At 44.4% G+C, this 27,732-nt stretch overlaps 1 protein-coding gene across 10 annotated transcripts in view; it reads left to right on the top strand.

The window, feature by feature from the left end:
- The window catches only part of LOC129639703 (uncharacterized), a 320,986-nt gene that overhangs the window by 47,663 nt on the left and 245,591 nt on the right, over positions 1–27,732 (top strand). The gene's annotated exons all lie outside the window — the stretch shown is intronic.

Here is a 27,732-nt window from a genome sequence, read left to right as displayed (position 1 = left end):
CTCAAGGCGGGAAGGTCTTGTTGCAGAAAGAGGGAACCGCCGCCCCTCAGGACCCCCGAGAGTGGGCTCTCGTCTAACCGTCGGAAATGAATTGTCCGAGGAGACACACACATGCTGACAATCCTTGTTTAATGATGTGGGCGATAAAGCCCACCGGCCCAAGGAATGGACTCGGGAGACATGAGGTGCAGCGAGAAGTGAGGCTTTCGTGATGGTCTTCGCAAGATCAGCTGCCTGGTGGGGAGGCTCACCTAGAGTCGTTACAGTGGGGGGTTTTTATCCACTTGGCATACAAGTCCCTCCCGAATTTTTTTATTGGGATGCCACAGGGTTAGCCATCTTCCCAAGAAGGTCACCTTTTTTTTTTTTTTTTCTTTTTACTCTCCCCAAGTCCTTCTTCTCGTTTTAATGTTTTGAATTTACCAACAGAATGAAAGTCCGCGGCATTTCACTCTCTCCCTTTGTCTGGCTTTTCCTGCGCAAGGATCCTGAAAGGCTGTTGCGTCCAGCAGGCTGTCCCTCTAGGCTGGTTGTCCCTGAAAACGGAGCCCTTGGTGTTTTTTGGTTTCACTTCATAGCGGTGGCTGATGCTGCGTTCTCCAAGGAAGAGCTGCCTTGAGCCTGCACGCACCAGAGCGTAGCCTTCTGCGCTCTGGCCTCGGCGAGGTGGACGTGTGTGGCTCCATCAGGGAAGCCAAGCGGCCAGCACAGGTGACCCCTGAGGTTCAGAGGTCAGGCGGCGGGGTGGGGGGTGAGATGCGGTGCTGGGAGCTGAGGTTTCTCCTCCTGACAGCGCTGAATTCCCCTCCTGTAGCAGAAGCCAGGGTCTAGAAGAGACGGACAGGATCCCTGAACAGGGACGGAGAACAGAGGTGAACCGGGTTGCCCCTTCCAGGTGCCCAGCGTGGGTGGGTGCGTGCGTGGGGCATGGTTAGTGTATGGTATAGTTTGGGCCGAGGCAGAAAAGCAGGAGAGATGACGTCAACGGAGGTAGGTGACCTTTATTCAGGCAAGGAGGGGCGACAGTGGATCTAATGACCAGGCTGAGCGTGAGAGGGATCAGGGAGGCTTCATGTTTAAAGGGAGGTTTGTGGAAGCAATAAGGGAAATGGTAGTCAGGCAGGACTTGGGCACTCTTTAGTTGAGATGGCATTTGTCGTTGAACATGGGGTGGGAGGGTTCTGGGCAGGGGGTGGTAAGTCCCAGGTAGATGCAACTGGCGGGGACATCAGGGTGGAACTTAAAGTTGGGTTTGGTTTTCCCCGAACTGAGATGATTCAGCAAGGGCCTTTGAGACCCTTGTTTTCTTCTCTAGGCCCAAGGACTGGGTCAGTTAGGAGTTGCTTCAGCTGCAGGGCGTCCCTCTGCTCAAGGCTTTGTCTCTGCTGGGGTGACCCACATCTAAAGAGTGGTTGAGATGGGGGAGACACAGCCCTGCCAGCCAGCATGACACAGGATGACTCTCAAAGACTTCCCAGTTTGCTCCCCGATTCCCTCGGGCTGGGCCAGAGCTCTGTCTGTTCAGCCCTCCCCATCGACCACTCCTCCTGGGTCGTCTCCCTCCCTTCCACCTGTGTTGATAGGAGAAGTCTTTTGGATGGTCATCTATTTTTTTTTTAATTGTCGATTGGATAGACAAAATACCTATGTTTACATTTAATGTCTTGACATTTTAATTCTTAATTTCTTATCCCCCTCCCCTTTCGGAATTGAACTGCGCTTACTCAGAATACACTAGATTTGTGGAATTATTTTATGTACCATAAATAGAATGCTGGGATTAGATAAACCAATATCCTGGTGGCTCAGATGGTTAAGAATCTGCCTGCAACCCAGGGTGCGATCCCTGGATTGGGAAGATCCCCTGGAGGAGGAAATAGCAACCCACTCCATTATTCTTACCTGGAGACTCCCATGAACAGAGGAGCCTGGTGGGCTACAGTCCATAGGGTCGCACAGAGTGGGATACGTCGGAGCGACTAACACTTTCACTTTCTTTTCAACCTGACATTTTTAAGCAAAAGGAAATATGCAGAAATACACTATGATGAATACCCTATGATGTCTTAATTTATTCTCTGACTGTGGGATTCATTTCATCATTGCGAAATGGAGAGACGTGGCCTGTAGTGGCGAAGTTTGGTTTGTATTTTTTTATTGCTTTAAAGGAGATTTATATCTATTATACATGGTTGGCAAACAGCTTTCCTCTGTGGAAATTTTTTATCATGTGGTTTAATATTTCCTTCTGGAGAAGAAACAAAAGGTTTATTTTTGCCCATTGTTTGTAATCTGAACTAATGTTCCAAGCCTAGTGTGATTTCAAAATGAAATATCCTAGCTGGAGGGCTGCAGTCCATGGGGTCGCTGAGGGTCGGACACGACTGAGCGACTTCCCTTTCACTTGTCACTTTCACGCATTGGAGAAGGAAAGGGCAACCCACTCCAGTGTTCTTGCCTGGAGAATCCCAGGGACGGGGGAGCCTGGTGGGCTGCCGTCTATGGGGTCGCACAGAGTCGGACACGACTGAACTGACTTAGCAGCAGCAGCAGCAGACATTCAGTTCAGTTGAGTTCAGTCGCTTAGTCGTGTCCGACTCTTTGCACCTATCTCTTACTTTACTAAGTAACCAAATGTAACACAGAGAATGGAGATGGCTGAAAATGTTGACTCTGACATGAAGGACCTGCAGGGGGCAGTGTGCTACAGTGTAAAAGACCCATCTCTGCTGGGATGGCTAGCCTTTGCCCTGCCCTCTGGTAAGTTTAATACCAGCCTTCTGAACTTGATTAAAAAACGTTATTTTCCCTACTGTGGCAACAGGAATGTTTGTTTGTGGAAATTATACTAGCAACTGATCTCAGGTCTTTATTAAAAATGGATATATATATATATATATATATATATGTGTGTGTGGCTGAGTCCCTTCTCTGTATTCACCTTGAAACACTCACAAAATTGTTAATTGGCTATATGCTGCTGCTGCTGCTGCTGCTAAGTCGCTTCAGTCCTGTCTGACTCTCTGCGACCCCATAGACGGCAGCCCACCAGGCTCCCCCGTCCCTGGGATTCTCCAGGCAAGAACACTGGAGTGGGTTGCCCTTTCCTTCTCCAATGCATACCCCAATACAAAAGAACAAATTTATAATGAAAGTAAAAAGCAAATTTCTCTGGGTAAAAAATATAGGAATAGCATGATTGTCACAAATGTGATGGTTAGATGGAGTTTTGATTTTCTATAATGTTGCTTGTCTCCATTTATTAAATGTCTCGGTTCAGTTCAGTTGCTCAGTCGTGTCCGACTCTTTGCGACCCCATGGACTGCAGCACTCCAGCCTTCCTGTCCATCACCAACTCCCGGAGTTTACTCAAACTCATGTCCATTGAGTCAATGATGCCATCCAACCACCTCATCCACTGCCGTCCCCTTCTCCTCCCGCCTACAATCTTTCCCAGCATCAGGCTCTTTTCAGATTAACCGTTTATACTTTGAAAAAAAAAAAAAAAATATATATATATATATATATAGTTTGAACTTAGAATATCGGTTTCTTGGTTTTAGTGTATATTTTTTTAAAAGGCATCCAGATGGTAAAATACTGTTTCAGCTTTCTGGGATTCATTTATTATGATTGTTACAAAATTGACAAGTCAAAAGTATTAGCGAGTCACGCTCAAGGCCGGTAAATTGCTGGTCTCTAGCACAAGATGCTGGAGAGGGCTCCTTGATGCTCCTGTGATTCTCAGGCAGTCGCTCCAGTCCCCCCGTGTGTCAGGCATTAGGGCTTTTCTCCTGTCCGCTGGAAGACTCCGTGTCTTGGCAAGTGGTTCGCTCTGTAGCACCTCACAGGACTGAAGAACTTAATCCTATGCCTGAAGCCTTGGAGTCTGTCCCTTTGGCAAGACTGAAGTGGGAATATTGTTACCGGCTTGAATTTCCACTTCAAGAGAAAAAAAGAATGCTTGTCGTTTTCAGCCTCCTGTGCTGAAATTCAAATGCAGATCTGACTTGGCCTGCCCAACCACAGTGGAGGGATGAACAGTTAGAACGCTGAGGTTCTGAGAACTGGGTGGAGGCCCTCCTTTTATCTCCTTTTTCCATTTTTTCCCCATTTAATCTCCTTTTCTTTTTTTTTTCAGACCTGCCTCAACATATAGAACTCACGGTTCCCTGGTGGCTCAGCAGTAAAAGAATCAGCCTGCAATGCAGGAGACCTGGGTTTCGATCCCTGGGTTGGGAAAATCCCCTGGAGGAGGGCATGGCAACCAACTCCAGTATTCTTGCCTGGAGAATCCCACGGACAGAGGAGCTGGGTGTGCTGCAGCCCATGGGGTCGTAAAGAGTTGGACACGACTGAGCAATTTAACACAACACGAGACAAGTATCCCCTGAGCCTTGTTAGGGCCAGATCTTTTTTGTTTGTTTTACTTATTTACTTTTTTATTTTTGGCAGGGTCTTGCATGCCGTGCACAGGCTTCCTCTAGTTACAGCAGGTAGGGGCTATCCTCTGGTTGTGCTGAGCAGGCTTCTGATTGCAGAGGCTTCTCTTGTTGCGGAGCACAGGTTTCCGCAGTTGTGTTTCTCGGGCCCTAGAGTGCGGGTCTCAGGAGCTGTGGCTCAGCACGGCCTTAGTAGCCCCGAGGCGTGTGGCATCTTCCCAGACCAGGGATCGAACCAGTGTCCCCTGCATTCCAAGGCAGAGTGCCAACCACTGGACCACCAGGGAAGTCCGCTTTGACATTCCTTATCTTGGCACAGTAGGAGTTTACAAGCCAGTCGTTGCGTGGAATGCCCCTCAGTTTACCTGGTATTTCCTCGTGAACCTGTGTGAGCTGCCCGTCTTTGCCAGAAGGGCAGCACAGAAGTAACGCTCTGTTCTTGTCATCGTATTTAGTCATAGACCATAATGTTTTGAGCGTTCCCATAGCTGCTGACGATTTGACTAGAGTGAAGTGAAAGTCGCTCAGTCATGTCTGACTCTTTGCATACAGTCAATGGGATTCTCCAGGCCAGAATACTGGAGTGGGTAGCCTTTCCCTCCTCCAGGGGATCTTCCCCACCCAGGGATCAAACTGAGGTCTCCCACATTGCAGGAGGATTCTTTACCAGCTGAGCCACCAGGGAAGCCCAAGAATACTGGAGTGGGTAGCCTATCCCTCCTCCAGCGGATCTTCCCAAGCCAGGAGTTGAACCGGGGTCTCCTGCATTGCAGGCGGACTCTTTACCAACTGAGCTAAGGTGGTCCTCAATTTTAACACTTTAATTTTTAAAGAAGGTGAGCTCTTTCCTTGATGCTAGCTCAGCCAGCAACCAAGATTAGAGTCTGTCATGAAATCACGCCATCAGAGTTTTGGAGATGAGAAACATCAGTTCCTTCTTTTGACAAGTACCCTAATATCTAGAAGGCAGAACGAGTGCTTACTCGTTTGTCACGCACACGTCACGTTTAATCTTGTCTGTGTGGCTTATTAAAAAACCAAACAAAAGTTGAATGTTTCTCATTTAGTTTCACTTAAGGTTTGAATCTTTTTTTTTTTTTTTTTTCCTGGAAAATTCATCAAGCTGAGACGTTTTTGGAGTAAGAACTTCCTAAGTGCTCCTTTAGGAAAATAGGAAATCATAACTTGGAAAAGGGGATTTAAGGAATTTTACTTTCCAGAAGACTATTTCCTATTCCATGTCTAGTTTACTTGTATTTCTGGACAGACCCTCAGAATACATAATATTTAATTTAAAGAGTATATTTTCTCATGTCTTATATTTATCGAGAAAAGATAAATGCTGGAAGTAAACCGCGGTTTCTCACCTTTAGCATCATGATCATTTAGGCTAGATAATTGTGTTTTTTTTTTTTAATTTACTTTTTATTGGATTTCAGTTGCTTTCCAATGCTGTGTTAGTTGCTGCTGTACAGCAGAGTGAATCAGCTATATGTACACATATATCCGCTTTTTTTTTTTGGATTTCCTTCCCATTGAGGCCACCCCAGGGCACTGAATAGAGGTCCCTGAGCTGTACAGTGGGTTCTCGTCAGTCACCTATTTTGTGTGTGTGTGTCTGAGCCTGCAGCCCCATGGACTGTAGCCCACCGGGCTCCTCGGTCCATGGATTTCCCAGGCGGGAATACTGAAGGGAGTTGCCATTTCCTACTGCAGGGATCTTCCTGGACCAGGGATCTGTTTTACACATAGTATCAATAGCATGTATATGTCAGTCCCATCTCCCATTTCAGCCTATCACCATCCCTCCCCACCTTGGTATCCATGCATTTGTTCACTACAATCTACGCCTCTTATTTCTGTGGCTGTGTGCCTATAGCGGGTCCGGTCTGTGAATTACAGGCCATTTAGCAGCTTCCGTGGCCCCTGCCCACTGGATCCAGAGGTTCCTCCCAGTTCTGACAACCAGAAATAGCTCCAAATGCTGCAACTGTCCCTTTCTGGGTAACAGACGCATAGACAAAGAAACTTTGTTCTCTGCTTGAGAACTCCTGAAGCAGATCATCGAGTTGTTGCTGCTAAGTCGCTTCAGTCGTGTCCAACTCTGTGCGACCCCATAGATAGCAGCCCACCAGGCTCCCCCGTCCCTGGGATTCTCCAGGCAAGAACACTGGAGTGGGTTGCCATTTCCTTCTCCAATGAATGAAAGTGAAAAGTGAAAGTGAAGTCGCTCAGTCGTGCTGGACTCTTAGTGACCCCATGGACTGCAGCCCACCAGGCTCCTCAATCCATGGGATTTTCCAGGCAGGAGTACTGGAGTGGAGTGCCATTGCCTTCTCCACATAGAGTTGTTATGTAATTTTTATACTTTGTCATTTAGGAACTATAGGTGGGGTTATAGACTTATCATTCAAACTTTTATTCAAGTAGAATTTTCAGCATTTTCATTATTAAGTGTAGGGACTTTTAAGTATAAGTTTCAAGAAGAAAGTAGACCAGATAAGGTTAAATTTTAAGTATTTCTAGAGATGTATCTTTGCAATATAATATCAATATATATTAAACTATAATATCAATATATAATATATTAAAATGAATATATATTAAAATTAATGTGTGTTCTCATGGTGTCCTCAGTTGCTCAGTTGTGTCTTCCTCTCTGTGACCCCATGGACTGCAGCCCACTAGGCTCCTCTGTCCATAGGATTCTTCAGGCAACAATACCGGAGTGGGTTGCCATGCCCTCCTCCAGGGGATCTTCCTGATCTGGGGATTGAACTCATGTCTGCCTGCACTTCCTGTATTGTAGGCAGATTCCCTACCCACTGAGCCACAGTGAGGTCAGCAGCATTAAAATTAATATATGTTAAAGTATCAACATATATTAACACATTACAATTTTAAGTATTTCTGCAGATACGTTTTTGCCCCATAATATATGTATATATATAAGTAGGTGTCATGGGGATGACGTTTATTTTTTGCTAAATTTCATCAGCATTTAGGCAACAAATTCACCTTTTTCACGTCAGTTATGCCAGTCATGGTTTCCCCGAGTAGACTTTGATAGAATTTCTTGTCACACGGAAGGATGAATTCTCTGATCCTGCGTTCACCAGACTGCCTCTGTGCTGGTGGTGAGCGCCGAGGAAGTGCAGAGCCCATTCCTGATGAGAACGTCTTCGGGCATGTGTTTCCCCAGGGAGCTTCACCATCAAATCAAGACCTGCTGAATTGCTTTTCAGTGGTGCCAAGTTTTACTTCTTTCTCAGTCCTCTTCTGTCAGCTTGCCACTGGGAGGACTGAACTGCAAGCAACTGCACATAATTTGAAATGGGTGTGTGTTCCCTACAAAACTCCTCTTGGCAGACAAAATATTTTTTACTGCGTTCACCGTGTGCGGTAGGAAGGAATGAACAAATACTTTCCCATCGTATCTCTGGAGTCCTTGGGACAGGTCAGAAATGAAGCTTGAGTAACCACAGGTGCTCACGAAAGGAATGCGAAAATATTTCGGATGTGTGGTTCACCCATTATGCAAGTATTTGCTTTATTACAGCTATTGAAATACCTTCACAAATATTTTCTGGCAAAGCGAGCATTTATTTTGGAAACATTTACTTGGCTTTGAAGATTGCTCTTACTCAATTGTTTGCTCAGTAGAGGGGGGAAAAAAATGGGAAATGCTTTTCAAGTTAGTTGTCACATGTGGGTCCTCTAGTACCCTCGTGAAGAAATCTTTGGGGTTAGGCTAGTGTTAAAATGGTTCAGGAATCAAAGAAACACGCAAGAAAGTGAGAAAAAGCCAATCTGATGGCTACAGGAAGATGACAACATGGTAGAGACTTAAGAATTAAAAAAAAAAAAAAGAAAACACAAGAGCTCCGAAGATGAAAACAGGAGAAAAACCACCGGCAGATATGAGAGTAATGGAAATTAGCAACAGAAGCAGCTTCACGGGGACAAGGAATTTCACTTTGTTCTAAGACTGCTTAGCAACAGGAGCAGCTTCATGGGGACAAGGAATTTCACTTTGTTCTAAGATTCCTGATGTTCAGGGTTCCTTCCTCGGGTGTTAGAGATGATCATGGAAACTCAGTAGATAAGGGTATGAAGCTGACTTTGGGTGGATTGAATGTAACTTTCCGCTAAACTGAATTTATCAACGAAGGAGAATATATGCATCGACTGGAAAAAAAAATGCACGACATGAGAATTAAGTTTTATTGGATGCAAAATGAGGACTGTGGCCTGGGATACAGCCTCTTGGAGCTCTGAGGAGCTGCTCCCGAGAGGGCGGGCGGAGGTCACCGTGTATCTTGGCAGAACGTGGTTGTAGTGAAGGGGGATCTGTGCAATGAAGCACACACGTTTGGCAGAAGGTGGTCGCCGGTCACAGAGGGTTGCTGGTAGTCGCAAGGAGCTGCTAACTCCATCAGTGATTTTAGGGCCTTGCTAGATATGAGATGATGCAAGAAACTGGGCATGTTAAGCCTTTTCCCAGGGAGGTCCCTGGTGGTACAGCGGTTAAGACTCTGCACTTCTGCAGCAGGGGACATGCATTCGTTCCTGGTTGGAAACTAAGGTCCCATATGCCACACGGCCAAAAGAAATAAATCAATAAATACTAGAAACAAAGCCTCATTATAGAAACTAGGTAGCCACTGAAAAATCTGATCGCCGAGCGGCAGTGGAGACACACACATAGAAACAGAAACAGACTTATGGACAAAGGGGGGTAAAGGGAAGCTGTTGGTCACTCAGTCGTGTCCGACTCTTTGTGATCCCGTGGACTGTAGCCCTCTAGGCTCCTCTGTCCATGGGATTCTCCAGGCAAGAACACTGGACTGGGTTGCCACTTCCTAAAGAGGGAGAGCGTGAGATAAATAGAATAGCATGGATGCATACGCACTAAGATATGTAAATAGATAGCCAATGGGAATTTGCTCTTTGACTCAGGAGTCAAAGTGGGGCTCTGTAATAATTCTAATTCAAATTAGAATTCTAATTCTCTGTGCATCCTAAGTCGCTTCAGTCCTGTCTGACTCTTTGAGACCCCGTGGTCTGTAGCCCTTCAGGCTCCTCTGTCCCTGGGATTCTCCAGGCAGCAATACTGGAGTGGGTTACCCTTTCCTTCTTCACTAATTCTCTGTAATAATCTGTAAGAATTCCCACCCTAGAGGGGTAGGAATGGGCGGGAGGTGGGAGGGAGATTCAAGAGGGAGGGGACATACCTACATCTCTGATTAATTCATGTTGATGTATGACCGAAATCAAACCAATATTGTAAAGCAGTCATCAATCAAATAAAAATAAGTGAAATTTAAAAAATTTTAATAAAAACAAATACTTAACAGGACAAAAGTTAAAAAACAAAAACAAAAAACTAGGTAGCCTGGCCCAGTGCCCAACATGTTTAAAAAAAAAAAAATCTTTTCCTGAAAATATCTAAGTATCTGCAGACCTGGTCTGGTAGTCTTTCCAGAGCACAGATGGCTCAATTCCTCACCTCCACCCTGAACTCCTTTCAGCGGGGCATGGAGGGTCAGTGCCTGCAGTGGCCAGGGACCTCATCCTAAAAGAAGCAGACGGCAATGGCCAGTTTTCAGTCCTAAAGACAAGAGCACAATTGGTTTGTTTGTTTTTCGCATTTATTTATTTACTTGGCCATGCGAGGTCTTTGCTGTACCGTGCAGGGTATTTAGTTGCAACACATGGGGTCTAGTTCCCTGACCAGGGATCGAACCCAGGCCACCTGCATTGTGAGCTTGGGGTGTTAGCCACGGGACTGCCAGGGAGGTCCCTCAAATAAGTTTAATCATGGGATCCCATGGGATGTCTTGGGTAAAGGAAAAGAAACGGTGATTCAGCGGATGCTATCAGTCAAGACTTGGTGAGCTCAGGTGAGCCAACTCATTAGAAAAGACCCTGATGCTGGGAAAGATTGAGGGCAGGAGTAGAAGGGGACGACCGAGGATGAGCTGGTTGGATGGCATCACCGAGTCGACAGACATGAGTTTGAGCAAGCTCTGGGAGACAGTGAAGGACAGGGAAGCCTGGCGTGCTGCAGTCCATGGGGTTGCAGGGAGTCGGGACACGACGGAGCCACTGAACAACAGTGACCAGCTCATGCTGGAAAGGACTCTTATTTCTTTGATCCCAACGAGGGAAAATTCTTTGATGGTTAATAACCAAGTAGCACCTCATAAGGAACAACGGGCACGATCCTTTTATGTCTTCTTGTGCATTTCCGGAAACTTTGTGCCTGAAAAGTGCTCAATAAACGTACACCGAAATGAACTGAATTAAGTCTAAATTGCTGTCTCCAAAGCTCATGGTAGAGCAACAGTCTGGGCTACGAGAACCCCAGGCGGCATCTGTCATCATGCGGATAAGCATTCCTAATAAAGTTTAAACGCTGGAGGCATTTGCCTTCATTCCAAGGCTTCTGTGAGGGCTCATTCGAGGGTCTGGAGAAGCTGAGAAGTCTTGTCAACACCACATCAATGGGGACACACATGAGTTCCTTCCGCCCAGAAATGTTATCCGTGGCCACGACCGCCCCTGAATAGGAGCTTTTGAAACCCAGGCTTCGAGCTACCCAGTACAGCATCGATACCATCAGAGCTTATTATCAAATTTCCATTCCCCCCAGAACTGACACCCCCAGGCCAGTCATAACAGCAGCAGCCTGCTTCTCGGATGAATGAGAACACGTTCATTCATCGGAGGTGCTGAGTGCCTTCTGCAAGGAGAATACGAAACGCCAATGCTTTCAATTGCATTTAACTTCTGTAATGTGATGATTGAGTGTTCTGGCCATCCTGACATATAGAAGTATTCACTTGTGTATTGTCACACTTAAGATTTGAAACACGTATCTTTGTTTAATGCCATTTCACATTAAATAAGGGAAATAGATCAGTGTAATAGTTTATATCTAAGTTTTCTTTGGCTGAATTTCCTTGAATTCTCGCAAAACATTTTCCACTAAATTTGTTTTGTCGTTCAGTCGCTCACTCGTGTCTGACTCTTTGCGACCCCATGGACTGCAGCACGCCAGGCCTCCCTGTCCTTCAGCATCTCCCAGAATTAATTCCTATTAACTTGCATAATAAAAATACAACCTATAGGGACTTCCCTGGAGGGGCAGTGGTTAAGCTTTTGCCCTCCGATGCAGAGGATGTGGGTTCGATCCCCGGTCAGGAGCTGAGAGCCTACATTCATCACGGCCAAAAAACTGAAACGGAAAACAGAGATGATATTGTAACAGATTCAATAAAGTCTTTAAAAAATAGTCTACATGAAAAAAAAATCTTAAAAAAAATCATCTATTTCTTGCTGAGGAAATGTACCTATGTATGTTACTAAAAACAGAGTCCCTTGGCAAATGTTATTAAATATCCATACAAAGGTAGACACAGGGGTGGATGAAGGATTAAAGGTGGGGGAGAGTGAAGAATGTGAACAGATTGTGTTTCAAAAAGGTACAGATAAACAGAAAGATCAGGAAAAGAAGCAGCATTCTGAAGTAGTGCTCAAAGATGATGCTCAGCGAGACTAGAAATGGGTGGAAAGAGAATCTTGGGTTTTCCTGTGGGAGACCACTGCTTCCCAAAGTGGGGGTGAAATTTGGAGGGTAGGAGTCATGGTTTGGAGAAAGGCATGGCAACCCACTCCAGTATTCTTGCCTGGAGAGTCCCCATGGACAGAGGAGCCTGGTGGTCCACAGTCCACGGGGTCTCAAAGAGTCGGACACGACTGAAGTGACTTAGCATGCAGTACGTCATGGTTTAGTTGCCATGGTCCTTGGGGGAATTCCACAGCCACTGAGATGCTCCATAGACAAGGGCCTCAGGCGCATACGACTTCTGAATGACCCACAGGATCCACTTGTATATGACTCTCCAAAGCCCACAGCTGACTTTATGGTACGTAGATACCCAAGGCTTGCTGTTTGTGGTTCTGCTATGTATTGAGGATTGCAGGCACGCAGTCCTGCAGGTGGTTCGAAGAAATGTTTTACTTTCTTTTCCCGAGACTATCCCTGGGCGTCCTTGTGTAGTGCTTGAGAAAAATCTCTTCATTTTTGACAGTGCCCCTTAGTATCTTGAGTTGTGAGTAGATAACTCGTGTATCAGCTGCTCCTGATATCATGTATTTACGATAGATTTATAACGATGCACCAGACTCATCTGATTTCAGAATATCAATTTTTTTCAAAAGTATCATTATTCATTTGAACAGTATCTTACACCTACTATATCTAAGTTGTTCTTTAGAAATAGGAACAAGCATGCAACCTCATTCTGCATTCTGGTGTCACTGTGCCCAAATATTTACATGTTTAAAAACAGAATCATAACAAATTATAGTATCTTGCTTTATGCTTTATATTGCAATGAGCATTGTTTCCTATAAAACTGATAATAATATCTGTGAAAGTGAAACTTGCTCAGTCGTGTCCTACTCTTTGCAACCCCATGGACTCTACAGTCCATGGAATTCTCCAGGCCGGAATACTGGAGTGGGCAGCCTTTCCCTTCTCCAGGGGATCTTCCCAACCCAGGGATCGAACCCAGGTCTCCTGTATTGCAGGTGGATTCTTTACCAGCTGAGCCACCACGGAAGCCCAAGAATACTGGAGTAGGTAGCCTATTGCTTCTCCAGTGGATCTTCCTGACCCAGGGATCAAACTGGAGTATGAATTTTATTTCAGGAGAGTTAAGAAATTGTGATGAAATGTTTATGGTACAGAGGAGGGATGGTCCTGAGAAAAGACGGACGCAGGACATGGGAGCAACAAGTTCATAAGTCCAGTTCTGGTTTTTAACTGCAACAAATTTAGTCTAGGTACCCACCTAATATAATCGGCTATATAGTACTGCACTGGAATAAGTTTGTAATGAAAGTCAAAATGTTAGTCACTCAATCATGTCTGACTCTTTGTGACCCCATGGACTGTAGCTCCCCAGGCTCCCCTATCCATGGGATTCTCCAGGCAAGAAGACTGGAGTGGGTTGCCATTCCCTTCTCCAGCAGATCTTCCCAACCCAGGGGTCAGACCCAGGTCTCCTGCCTTGCAGGCAGAGTCTTTACTGTCTGAGCCACCAGGGAAGCCCTACTTTTTACACAAATATTTAAAACATAGAAAAAAAATACAGAAAATAAATAAAAAAGTTTTTAATCCTATAGTACAGCACCGTGAAAAGCATAGTAGAGTACTGCCAGCTCCATCACCACTGGTTTTACATGCCCTTCCAGACATCCTGGGCTTGGAATAAAGATACCGTATTACTGTCCTCTATACAGTACTGCTTACAGGAGATCAGTCCTGAATATTCACTGGAAGGACTGATGCTGAAGCTGAAGCTCCAATACTTGGCCACCTGATGTGAAGAACTCACTGGAAAAGACCTTGATGCTGGGAAAGATTGAAGGCAGGAGGAGAAGGGGACGACAGAGGATGAGATGGTTGGATGGCATCACTGACTCAATGGACATGGGTTTGGGTAAACTCCAGGAGTTGGTGATGGATTGGGAGGCTTAGAGTCGGACACAACTGAGTGACTGAACAGCAACAACAATGAAAATATAGTACCGGATAGTAAAGCACAACCAGACGTAGAGGATACAACCCTGTGACAATGTACGCCAGACGTGTGAACTAACGGATGTAACTGGACACTCGAACACATGTTCGCATCTTTCAAAGACTGCAGCTCGAAGGTTTATATCTAGGGGACTTGTTTGATAACAGCGTTTTTTTTTTTTTTCTAAACATAAATAAAAATCACCTATTATTTACAAAGCTGTGTCCTGTAGTGCAGACAGATGACTAAGACACTTGCTACTTAGGAGGAGTTCACATGTTGTTTCGAGTGAGAATATGTAAACGCGGATATAGGGGAAGATGGTTGGCTCAAATGTTTAAGAGTGGAATTCAAATTTGTAAGAAATATGACTGGTAATGTTGCTAGATGTGCTGATTCTGGAAGGGAATAAAGAAATAAAGAAACCTTTCTAAGTTTGTAAAATCTTCTGACCTAATTCAGTCCTGTCTGACTCTCTGCAACCCCATGGACTGCAGCACACCAGGCCTCCCTGTCCATCACCAACTCCCGGAGCTTGCTCAAACTCACGTGCGTCGAATCGGTGATGCCATCCACCCATCTCATCCTCTGTCATCCCCTTCTCCTTCTGCCCTCAATCTTTCCCAGCATCAGGGTCTTTTCAAATGAGTTGGCAGTTCGCATCAGGTGGCCAAAGGATTTGGCCAGATTTATATATAATTATACATATATGTGGGCTTCCCTGGTGGCTCAGCTGGGAGAGAAATCCACCTGCAGTGCGGGAGACCTGGGTTCAATCCTTGGGTTGGGAAAATCCCCCAGAGAAGGGAAAGGCTACCCACCCCAGTATTCTGGCCTGGAGAATCCCATTGACAGAGGAGCCTGGCAGGCTACAGTCCGTGGGGTCACAAAGAATTGGACACAACTGAGTGACTAAACACACACACACACACAAATACATATATTTGCAATTACTATGTATCATTGAAATAGGAAATGAATCTTTTCCTCCACTATTTGGAAGATGAAAAATCCTTCACTGTGAAGACATCAGATACCCATCTGTGCTTTCTTCTTGACATTTTGTATTTTTAAATAAATTCTCCAAGGCGTTCAGGATTCAAGTTAGTGTTTGATATGCCGTAAACCTCTGAATCTTTTATTTTACTGAGATAGCTATCCAGTTGTCCTGATAACATTTATTGCACAGTTCTTTCTCTCTAAATAAGATAGTTCTGGATCATTAATCTTTCTATCCCTCTCCAGCCGAGTAGTTATTTTTTATGTATTTTACCAGTTTCAACTAAAGAACATACTAATGAAAGCCTGAATAAAGTCCTGACTATAGAATACGTATGGGCTTGTTTGCATGGTCTCTCTCACTCCCTGGTTATTCATTTTTATTAATGCTTCTTGAATTTGATAGATGAGAAACACCTCATTATTTTGGTTAATAATATTGAGATTAAATTGTTTAAAATTTAGCTACGGAACCTTTTTAAAAGCTATTTTTCAAAGATTTATTATTTTGTTTGATTTTCTTGTTTTTGGCTGCCCTGGATCTTCAGTGTCATGTGGGCTTTTTTTTTTTTTCCTCTAGTTTCAGTGAGTTGTGGCTACTCTGTAGTTGCGGTGTGTGGGATTCTCGCTGCGGTAGCTTCTCTTACCGTGGAGCGGATTCCAGAGTACAGGCTCAGTGGCTGTGGCACCATGGCCTTAGTTGATCTGCAGCATGTGGCATCTTCCTGGACCAGGGATCGAACCCGTGTCTCCTGCACTGGCAGGCAGATTCGGAGCCTCCCAGAATTCTGAGCCACCAAGGAAGCCTAGGCACTTATTCTTTGCTGTACAAAATTTGACAGCATGTTCCTATGATTTTTTGAATATTCTTACCTTATCAGAGAAGGCAATGGCACCCCACTCCAGTACTCTTGCCTGGAAAATCCCATGGACAGAGGAGCCTGGTGGGCTGCAGTCCATGGGGTCGCTAAGGCTCGGACACGACTGAGCGACTTCACTTTCACTTTTCACTTTCATGCATTGGAAAAGGAAATGGCAACCCACTCCAGTGTTCTTGCCTGGAGAATCCCAGGGACGGGGGAGCCTGGTGGGCTGCTGTCTGTGGGGTCACACAGAGTCAGACACGACTGAAGCGACTTAGCAGCAGCTTATTTAAAGGTATTTGAACATCTATCTTAGCTTGGGCTGCCATAAGAAGACACTGTGGGCTGGACGGTCTTAATGAATTTATTTTTCACAGTTCTGGACTCTGGAAGCTCTCGATCAGGGTGGCAGCATGTTCAGGTTCTTGGGTGAACTCTTCTTGGCTCAAATTTTATTGTTCCAAAAGGTATCATTGAATACTGTAGTTTTCCTTGGCTCATTATCTTTAGTGGGATGCTTGAAGCTTGACCCTTTGTAAGGAGATTAGCAATTTGTGCCATTAATATTGAAAATATTCCTATGAATCTGTATATTTTATTGTCATTAGTTTTGTGTTTATTTGCCTATTAGGTGAAATAGGAAATTATATATGTATTTTCTTATCTGTGACTTTTAAATAGATGAACTTCAGGGTTTTTAAGCCTAATGTAGGAGAAGGCAATGGCACCCCACTCCAGTACTCTTGCCTGGAAAATCCCATGGATGGAGGAGCCTGGTGGGCTGCAGTCCATGGGGTCACTAGAGTCGGATATGGCGGAGCGACTTCAATTTCACTTTTCACTTTCATGCATTGGAGAAGGAAATGGCAACCCACTCCACTGTTCTTGCCTGGAGAATCCAGGGACGGGGGAGCCTGGCGGGCTGCCGTCTATGGGGTCGCACAGAGTCGGGCACGACTGAAGCGACTTAGCAGCAGTAGTTTATATGGGCTTCCCTGGTGGCTCAGATGGTAAAGAATCTGCCTGCAGATTCAGGAGACCCAAGTTCAATTCCTGGGTCGGGAAGATCCCCCTGGAGAAGGGAATGGCAACCCCTTCCAGTATTCTTGCCTGGAGAATTCCATGGACAGAGGAGCCTGGCGGGCTGCAGTCCATGGGGTCACAAAGAGTCAGCACACAACTGAGGTACTAGCACACGTAATAGCTTATATATGTATACAATTGTAATTCTGCCACGTTTTTGCACGTATTACTTTCATTGCTACAGTTTCTTGTGTCTGTGTTTATGTTCCCATTCCCCCACATATGCTGGTTTTTTTTTTTTTTTTTTTTTATGTTGTTCTTTCCATAGAATTCTAGAATGCTTATGATCCTTGTGGTCTTTCTCCTGAAGGTTCCCTTCATATTTTAAAGAATACCCTTCTGTCGTCACCAGCATTAATAAAGCTTCACTTTTCAGTGTTCTTATATCTCCTCAGTCTTCCTGACGCTCAGGGATCATGTGCCTTCTGTAGAATTTTGCATCTGAATTCTTACTAAATGGTCGTGTGTTACATTGATTTTCCACAATTATTTGTATATTTCTGTGAAGGTTTATGAGCATATAAATAAGACGTGTGTGGTGCTTCTTCTGTGACAAGGTTTTTGACTTGGCATGACTCTCTTCATTTCTACTTTTCCGTTCTTGAGTTCAGGTTTATTGGTACGTGGGTGGTTAGTGTACTTTCGATTCCATGGATGGTGTGCTCCCAATCTCCTTTGTGTCCTGAAATGATCTCTCCTTGTCCCTTTCCCTGAATGACAAGTGAAAAAATTCTCGGATCGTGGGGCAGAAAATTCTCGGATTGTGAGCTGTTTCCTCAAGAGCTTAGGAACTTGGCTCTAAGGTCTTTGGTACTTAATATGTAGGGAGAGAGTTTTGAGTCACTCTTTGTTGGTTCTTTTGATATACTTTTTTTTTTTTTACCATTTTTTAAAATTTAAATTTATTTATTTTAATTAGAGGCTAATTCCTTTACAATACTGTATTGGTTTTGCCATACATCAACATGAATCTGCCGTGGGTGTTTTTTTACCATTTTTAAATTTTTTAAATGTTGATGAGGTCTGCCACCTTGGGAAGAGATGCATTTTGTCTGCTTGGGTTGGGGTCTGCGTTGTACAGTTATTGTGTTCTGCAGGAAATGATCTCCACACCATTCTGAATTCCACCTCAGGAAAATCCCCCATTCCCACCTCAGCCCTCTTCTCTTCTCTGTGTATTCCTTCTTTTTGGAGACGTTCTGTATACCTGTCATATCCCCTCTTTCCTGTGTGGGCATGCATGCGTGCGTGCATGCTAAGTCGCTTCGGTCATGTCTGACTCTGCAACCCTATGGACTGTAGCCCGCCCGGTTCCTCTGTCCATGGGATTTCCCAGGCAAGAGTACGGGAGTGGTGTTGCCATGCCCTCCTGCAGTGGATCTTCCAGACCCAGGGATCGAACCAGCAACTCTTAAGTCTCCTGCATTGGCAGGTGGGTTCTTTCCCACGGGGGCCGCCTGGGGAGCCGTCTCTCTTTCGTAGAGGGTGCTAAGCTGTGTCCTCTCTCTCGGTATCTGGTTTCATTGCCTAGTTTTTTCTTTGTGTGTTTTGTTTTTCTGTCTTTTTTATTTTTCTCATCCTATTTTTTGGCATTATTATTGATAATTCTGCTTTGGATTTGGGTGTCACAATCCCTGATGGATATAGAAGAACTTGGCAGGGGGAGGGAAGTAGACCAGCACACTGATATCTCACAACCTGCTTCCTCAGAGTGTTTCTTCCTCAAATAGTGGCGGTGGACTCTGAACCACACATAACACAGCCAGTCTGCAGGGTTTTTTTGATTTATGACTTGTCTCCAGGAATTCTGAGAGTTGAATGAAGCCGAAGACCAGCCAGCAAACTCCCCAGAATACCAGCTCCTGAGCCAAAGAAAATTAGATTGGAGGAAGGTACTCAGTTAATGCGCTTTTTTTTTTTTTACACAACCTTCTGAAGTGACCGAAGAAGTGTAATCGGTCTCCCCCTTGAAGCAGAAGCAGTCTCTTCAAGTGGAGAGATACTGAGAAAGAAAACACTCTTGCTGTTAAACAAAAAGACTTCTGGCTGACCCTCAAGCTCTGCAGCAGTTGACAGTCAGCTGAAATATTCTCTTTCAGTCATGTGAAATCCTGCAGATTCATAAGGCATGGGGCAGCTCGGCAAACTCGAGACAGACTTTGTAATTCTATCCACAAGGCTGAAACTCTGTCCTTACCAGGGATGAGTGGTTACTTAACTAGTACGACTCTACCCAGTCAGCTAGGATATTATGTTGCGTGCGGGGAAAACATTGCTTACATCAAACACAGAAGAAAATGCACATGGCTGTTTGTGCTAACATATTTTTCCTTCATGTCGGAAAGAAAAAAATAAGAAAATATAACATAGGTAGCTTCTCCACTGTATTTTAAGGTCGTTCCATCAATCATATGCCCTGGTACTGATTCTAAGCCTGTTTAGGGAGAGCTTCCTTTTCGTTTTTAATTGATAACAGAGGGGTAAGATTTTTTGTGTGTTTGTAACATAGTTTATGCAGCCACTTTGCTAAGTATGGGCATTTAAGTTTCAGATATTTTGCAGTTACAAATGATGCAATGAATAACTTTGTTCGATCTATATTTTTGTTTCCTTGGAAGACTCTTCAGGGTAGATTGCTAGCAGTAGGATTAATGGGATATCTTTTTATTTGTTTATTTGGCTGCATCCAGTCTTAGCTGTAACATGCAGGATCCAGTTCACCAACCAGGGATCAAACCCAGGTTCCCTGCATTGGCAGGTGGGGTCTTAACCACTGGACCACCAGAGAAGTCCCTTAATGGGCCATCTTTACTGCATTGCCGTTGTTCAGTCGCAGAGTCATGTCTGACTCTTTTCGATCCCATGAACTGTGTTACACCAGGCTCTTGTGTCCTTCACCATCTCACGGAGTTTGCTCAAATTCATGTCCATTGAGTCGGAGATGCTATCTGACCGTCTCATCCTCTCTATGGTTTCTTTGAAATGTGATAAGGTCTATTTTTTAAAGTGATATATATATAGTTCTCCAGTTAATAAATAGTACACAGACATAGATATTTAGGGAATAAATTTTTTTGCACGCATGTGTGCTAAGTCACTTCAGTTGTGTCCCAATTCTGCAACCCCATGGACTGCAGCCTGCCAGGCTCTTCTGTCCGTGGGATTCTCCAGGCAAGAGTTCTAGAGTGGGTTGCCATGCCCTTCTCCAGGGGATCTTCCTGACCCAGGGATCAAACCCGAGTCTCTTATGTCTCCTGCACTGACAGGCAGGTTCTTTACCACTAGTGCCAACTGGCAAGTCCTGAATATGTTATAGATAAACCTGATTATTAGATTACAAACAGTGGCCATATAGCTTGATTTGGCTTTAGGTAGCTACTTACTGTTTTTTGTTGCTTACCTCTGGAGATTCTTCTTGCATCTTCTGAGAACAGTTTGGGGACAGAGCTTTAATGAGACAAATTTTATTTTATTTTTTTTGCTCAAAGGTATTTCAGCGAGAAGTTAGAAATTCCAGGAGTCATGTTTGCAGGCCCGGCTGCCATCTCTTAAGAGCTCTGTGATCTGGGGCTCGGTCATTTCTTAACCTTGTTTCCGTGAGCGTGTTTAGGAAGTCCCAGTTTAGGAAGTCTGCCTCATAGGGTCATTAGCCCTGGCTCTAGCACTTGTGAGCGTTTGGTGACTAGTAACCACCGTTGGCATTTGCCGAGTAGGGAAAGGTGTTTCAGAGACGACAAGGCAGCTGACGGCTTGTGCGGGAGCAGTTCAGTAAACAGTGTGGAAGAGTGATGCGTGGATGCTGAGGGGTCTTGTTGCCAAGGAAACCCAGTAGAGTGTGGCAAGGCATAGACGTGGCTGGATTACAACTCCCCGCTTCCGCCCGACCGTCACTCACCTCCTATGGGTCTTGCAGCTTCTTACCCATAAAGATGAACTTCAAATGTGCAGGCTTCCAAAAGCCACTTAGTCTGGGTGGTTCCTCCTCACCACCAGTGGTTTTCCTCTGAACTTTTCTCCACGGCATCCTGACCCCTCTGGCCCCGAAATTTCCTCCTCGTTTGCACCCACGTTGAGTCTTCGGATGTCGAATTTTTGCAGGCCTGTGTCTGTATTCTTAATCCAGTTTTCCCCTGAGGTTCTTGACTTGGGTTCAACCCCTGTGGTTCTCTGTGACCTGAAACAGTATTCATTTCCACTGAAACATCTGAGATCTGATCTGTTTCAGGGGAGCAATGATTCCAAGGTACAGACCGTGACTTTCGATATATAGATGCTGATATGTAAATGCAAGAATGGTAGTATATAAGAAAAATGAATTTTATTAGTAGTGATGGGTTAAAAACCTGTTTCATACAAATGTTAGGTAGAAATCAAGCGGTGGTTGTGGTGGTCTAGTCACTAAGTCGTGTCCGACTCTTGTGACCCTACGGACTGTAGCCCGCCAGGCTCCTCTGTCTATGGGACTCTCTAGGCAAGAATGCTGGAATGAGTTGCCATTTAAGTACAATACTTCAGTTTGCATCAAGGAAAAAGAGCTGAGGTTGCCTGAAAATGGGAAAAACTAATATATTTTTAAAAAATTCTACTTATTGAGACATATGTAAATGAATTTACTTATCGTTTTAAAAACTTGATCACAGATCAGCCCCACTTTAAAGAAACGTATTGGTCAGAACCCCACTCACTGTTATAGTGAGGAGTGATCCTAGACCATTATACGGCCCCAACATACTTCCCTTTTTATTTTTTTTTAATTTATTTTTAAATTAAAAAACTTTAAAGTCATTATTGGTTTAAATTTGTAAGCAAAGCAGTAGCAATGGGCTTGAAGCAGCAGTTACCAGAACACCCTGAAGATGAAAGGGACTACGGGCATAGCTTTGTTTTGAGACAATAACTTAACCTTTTCAGACTGACATGGTGAAGATCAGTAAATAGTTACGAGGCCTCGTAGGTGGCCCAGTGGCTAAGACGCTGCGCTCCCAATGCAGGGCACCTAGGTTTGATCCCTGGTCAAGGATCTAGATCCCAAATGCCTCAGCTAAGACCCTGCATGCCGTAACTAAAGATCCCAGAGGCTGCCACCAAGATCACAGGTCCTGCCTGCTTCGACTAAGAGCCAGTGCACCCAAATAAATAAACAAACATTTAAAATAGATAGCTGTACAAGTGCTATTCAGAATTAAAGAGAAATCGATTTTTATTCTGAATTTTCATTTTCACAAAGTTGAGAGTCTGACTCGAAGAGCAGAGAGCTTCTCTGTATCACCGAACAAGAAAAGTGTTTTTTCATAGCTCCAAAGATCAGTGACCTGTAACCTGTAGTCTAGAATATGTTTCTTATCGACAGACACTTGTCAGACTATTTGCTTCAGAAAATGTTTTGTTTGCCTCAGTTTTTAAAACATGTTTGGTAAAAGAGGTTGGCCACTAGCTTTGGAGACGGGTCTATCTCGATGACCTCACTGATGTAGTTAAGATAACCAATTTTTTTTTGGTAAAAATATGTTTTCAATATAGTTTTATTGAAAGTTTATAAGGCAACTTGCACATATAATCAAATGCAGAATCTCAGTGTTTCATGTTAGGTCCCAGTAACACATGTTTTTGTTCAGTCACAAAGTTGTGTCTGGCTCATTGTGACCCCATGGACTGTAGCTGCCAGGCTTCTCTGTCCATGGCATTTTGCAGGCAAGGATACTGGAGTGGGTTGCCATGCCCTCCTCCAGGGGATCTTCCCCACCCAGGGATCGAACCCGTGTCTCTTACGTCTCCTGCATGGGCAGGCGGGTGCTTTACCACTGGCGCCACCTGGGAAGCCCAGTCTTCATGGTCAAGTCTCCTTTTAAGATTAAAAATATATATGCCTGTAATACATTTCTCTTCCTTTTCAAGCCATCAGTAGACTTATGGGACGCCCTGTGTCTCCCAAGCACAATAGCAAATAAATCCTGGGAGTCGAGTCATTCGGTTATTTAACACACGATCAAAAATTTGGTTTTCAGAGTCAAGCTTTCATGAGTTTGTGAAAATGTCTTGTTGAGTGGTGTCAGTTCTCAGACTGGCATTTAGGAAACGCCGTTTCCTATTTTTTGATAGGTATTTGTGGAGATACCTGGGGTGAGTTATAAACTTATTCAAACCATGATTTTGGGAAACTCTTGTGATTGCTGTCAAGTGTTATTTCAAGAAAATATTTCATGTTTATATATATGATATATATAATAATATATTATTATCTATATTACATAATATATAGATAATTACATATTGGTGTCATACATATATAATTATATATATTATAACATATAGTGTAATATATATTTCATGTTTATATATGTAATTATATATATATAATTGAATTAACAGTCATTACTTCACCACACCTGCCAGACTTTCTGTGCCCAGAATGATTTTTGGCTGCATATCATAAAATAAAGTCCATCATAAAAGATTATGCCACTGATAATATTCCAAAAATCTTCTATATAAGGACACGATAAAAGAGGAGAGAATCCAAAAACGTTTGAGGGAGGGGAAGTGTGTTTAGCTAAGTGAGCTGTTAAAGAGGACTGCTCCCAAGGAGGTGGGTGAATTTGGTGTCAATTCAGTGTGTTTGCCAGAAACACGCTGGCTTGGAGGCATACCCTGCAAGTGGTTTAATATCTTGGATCTTCCTCATGCGGTCCTGGAGCCTCAGTCTCCGCATTTAAAGGCAGAAGTGCTGTTGGCCGTTTGCCTAGACTGCCATCTCCCCATCCGGGCCTTGGGTGCCAACCCAGCTCTCTGGAGGAGCACCCATTTGGCTCCATGCTAATCCTATGTCGTCGCCAGGCAGGAAGACCCTTCAGTGAGTCCTTGGAGGAAACATGCAAACATTTGTTAGCTTGGAGAAGTGTCTATTTAAATAATTTTCAAGTAAGCTAACTTTGGACCGTTCTTGCTGTGCAGTGTAGAGATTCCCTACCTCAGCATTACAAACATAAAAATTACGGTGTGTTTCATATGGCGCCTTTCAGTCAGGTGTTTAGAACTTGCATTTGGCGTCATGAAATTTGGACTCTTTATAATCGTTGTTACAGTAGGAAATTTCAAGGGAATCGCTTTACGATATGTATTTTACTTCTTATAGCTTGGCTGCTAAGCCTGTACCGTCCACTTACGTTTAACCCTGTGAATTAAGTTCGAATATTTTCAAAACCCTCTTTGTGTTCTAATTGTTCTTGGCTTCCACCGCTTACACCAAAGCCAAGTAGAATAGAAAAAGGAGTCTCAAAGAAAAATCAGAAAATGCTCGATTAGCCAAATGGTTTCTCCTTCGTTTAGCTGAGAAGTACTCTTATGTTTTGCCAAAAGTTGAAACAAAATTCCGTTGTCCTTTAATACATCTCTTTGTGGTCACTTGATTAAATGTTAAACGTTCTTCCTATGCATTGGAAGAGAGGGAAGTGTTTCCATGAGAAAAGCGGGGATCCATGCCCCAGTTTCCACATTTTCAGAGAGCTATAGCAACAAATTCTGCAGAAAGGGCATGGCAACCCACTCCAGTGTTCTCGCCTGGGAAATCCTCTGGACAAGGGGGCCTGGCGGGCTACAGTCCGCGAGGTTGCAAAGAGTCGGGCATGACTGAGCAACTAAACCAGCACCACCGCCACCAGCACAGCATCAACAAATTCTAGAATTATATAAGGAGGAAAGTCATAGATCCCCCTGGCTCATGAAGCCCTGGTACTCATTTTCGCAGACTTCAGTGGGAGAGTAGGCGGAAGAGAGAAGGAGAATAGCTCCTAAATGCAATTTTTAATTTCTGGAAATCTGTCTCTCATTGGAATAGAGATGACAGAATGTTGTATTTGGAAGGAATTTAATTTTTCCAATCCAGCTGTCTACGCAATTCATACATCCTCTCATCAAAAACCCGCGAGAGGCCTTCATTAAAGATTAAGGAACTCATTGCCTTCTGAGACAGTCCCTTCTAGCTTTGCACGGATTGGAAGTTCCTGCTTGTTCTGAAACAAAAGATCTCTCTGAAGTGTCTCTGCCTGATTTCTCAGGGAGTCTTTGCCAGCAACGCCGAACAGCTTTTAATGAAGCAACTTGTGGGATTTGGGGTCTTCCCTGGTGGCTCAGATGGTAAAGAATCTGCCTGCAGTGCAGGAGACTCGAGTTCAATCCCTGGGTTGGGGAGATCCCCTGGAAGAGCGCATGGCTACCCACTGCAGTGTTCTTGCCTGGAGAATCCCATGGACGGAGGAGCCTGGCAGGCTACAGCCCATGGGGTCACAAAGAGTCAGACACGGCTGAGCGAGTAACACAACCCCACAACCGTGTGATTCGAGGATTGTTAGTGTGTCTGTCCACTCCAGGTCTGGGCTCCATGTTTCCAAGCTCTCTTTTCCAATGGAGGACTTTCTGTAACTCCCACTGTGAAGGTCACCCTTTCGAACATCTGTCCACATGCTTAATAACCGTGTTGAATGCGTCAGATGGCTCAGAACCGAGAACAGCGCCCTCGGGGTAGTCTCAACGTGAGGAATGGAGCTATTCCTTATTTATGGTCCTCATGTTCATGGATTCGTTAATGAAGTCAGAATTGGACTAGCGTTTGATACATTTACACTGTTGATTTATACTGAACTCATAGTGAAGTAACTTAAAAATAATTTTTATATACTACTCTCCCACATATAATATTTATGGATTTGTTTTTCTTTTTTAATCATGAATCCGAGGCTTTATATATTTCATGGTTAGGTTAAAGTAATATCCGTGAGTAAAATAATGTTTAGGAAAATAAGAGTCAAAAATATATACAAGGGTGCAGGGTTGACGGTAGAGGTTTTTTTTAATCTTTATAGTTATTTTTTAAACTAATTGATTTTAATTGGAGAGTAATTACAGTATTGCGATTTTTTTTTTGCCATACAGCAGCTTAAATCGACCATAGGTATACATGTGTCACCCCAATTCTTTTTTATTGTTGCTTTTTAAATTGTTTTAATTGGAAGATTATTACTTTATAGTATTGTGATGGTTTTTGCCATACGCCAATGTAAATACTCATTGGAGGGAATGATGCTGAAGCTGAAACTCCAGTACTTAGGCCACCTCATGCGAAGAGTTGACTCATTGGAAAAGACTCTGATGCTGGGAGAGATTGGCGGCAGGAGGAGAAGGGGACGACAGAGGATGAGATGGCTGGATGGCATCACTGACTCGATGGACATGAGTTTGAGTGAACTCTGGGAGTTGGTGATGGACAGGGAGGCCTGGTGTGCTGCAGTCCATGGGGTCGTAAAGAGTCGGACACGACTGAGCGAGTGAACTGACTGACTGACAGTATGAATCGACCACAGGCATCCATATGTCCCTCCCCATCCTGAACTCCACTCCCTCCAGACTTCCTGCCCATCTCACCCCTCCAGGTTGGCACAGAGCAGCAGCTTTGGGTTCCCTGTGTCATAAAGCACACTCCCCCTGGCTCTCTGTTTTCTGTTGGGCAGTGTGTATGTTTCAGTGCTATTTGTTATTTTTGAGTCTGTGTTAATGTCGATATAATATGTATGCCCTCTCAAAAAAGTAAACATCTTGCTCCTCTTAGGGGCTTGTTCCGAAGGGTTGAGATATGGATCCTGTTTGTTTTTTTTTTTTAATTTATTTATTTATAGCAGTGTCCTGTCTTGGTTGCAGCGCTCAGGATCTTTATTGCGGCTCTTGGGCTTAGTAGCTGCAGCTCATGGGCTCCAGAGGGCAGGCTCAATAGCTGAGGTGCGAGAGCTTGGTTGCCCCACTGCATGTGGGATCTTAGTTCCCCGAACAGGGATCAAACCTGCATGCCTTGCATTGCAAGGTGGATTCTTAACCACTGGAGCACCAGGGAAATCCCTGGATCCTCTTTGCTAACTCATTGTCTGTTCTTTCCAAATAACATCCTCTGGAACACCCATATCGTCACCCAGGTAACCAAAGATGCTGTCACACAAGTTGGAGTTGAGGAATGTGTTCATGGCCTCCAAGCCCCATATCTCTACAAGTTCAGCATCGGCTGTAACACTGGCCTGTTAATCGGCCATCCGTTTGTGGAGTCAGTTACATATCGACCAAGGGCTTCCCTGATGGCTCAGCTGGTAAGGAATCCGCCTGCAATGCAGGAGACTCCAGTTCGATCACTGGGTCGGGAACATCCCCTGGAGAAGGGAAAGGCTACCTACTCCAGGATTCTTGGGCTCCCCTGGTGGCTCAGCTGGTAAAAAAAAAATCTGCCTGTAATGTGCGAAATCTGGGTTGGATTGTTGGGAAGATGCCTTGGAGAAGGGAACAGCTACCCACTCCCGTATTCTGGCCTGGAGAATTCCATGGACCGTACAGTCCATGGGGTTGCAGAGAGTCAGACACGACTGAGCAACTTTCAGTTTCATGCACTGTTGATGGGAATGGGAGTACAGAAAACGGTACAGAGGATCCTCAGAAAAAATTTACAAACGGAACTCCTGTGGGATCCAGCGATTACACTTCCGGGTATGGATCCACAGGCATTGAAATCAGGATTTCAGAGTGATCACTGCATCCCCATGGGCCTGGATTCAGTCCCTGGTCATGTAACGAGATCGCACACGCTGCAACCAAGAGTTTGCTTGCGGAAACTCGGAGATTCCATGTGTCTCAGCTAAGACCTGGCACAGCCAAATAAACAGATAAACAAATGGAGACTTCCCCGATGGTTCAGTGGTTAAGAATCTGCCTGCCAGTGCA

Source organism: Bubalus kerabau, chromosome X (assembly GCF_029407905.1).
Source record: "Bubalus kerabau isolate K-KA32 ecotype Philippines breed swamp buffalo chromosome X, PCC_UOA_SB_1v2, whole genome shotgun sequence".
Lineage (NCBI taxonomy): Eukaryota > Metazoa > Chordata > Mammalia > Artiodactyla > Bovidae > Bubalus > Bubalus kerabau.
The sequence above is the reverse complement of the archived record's forward strand: the minus strand, read 5'-3'. Positions and strand labels throughout refer to the sequence as shown.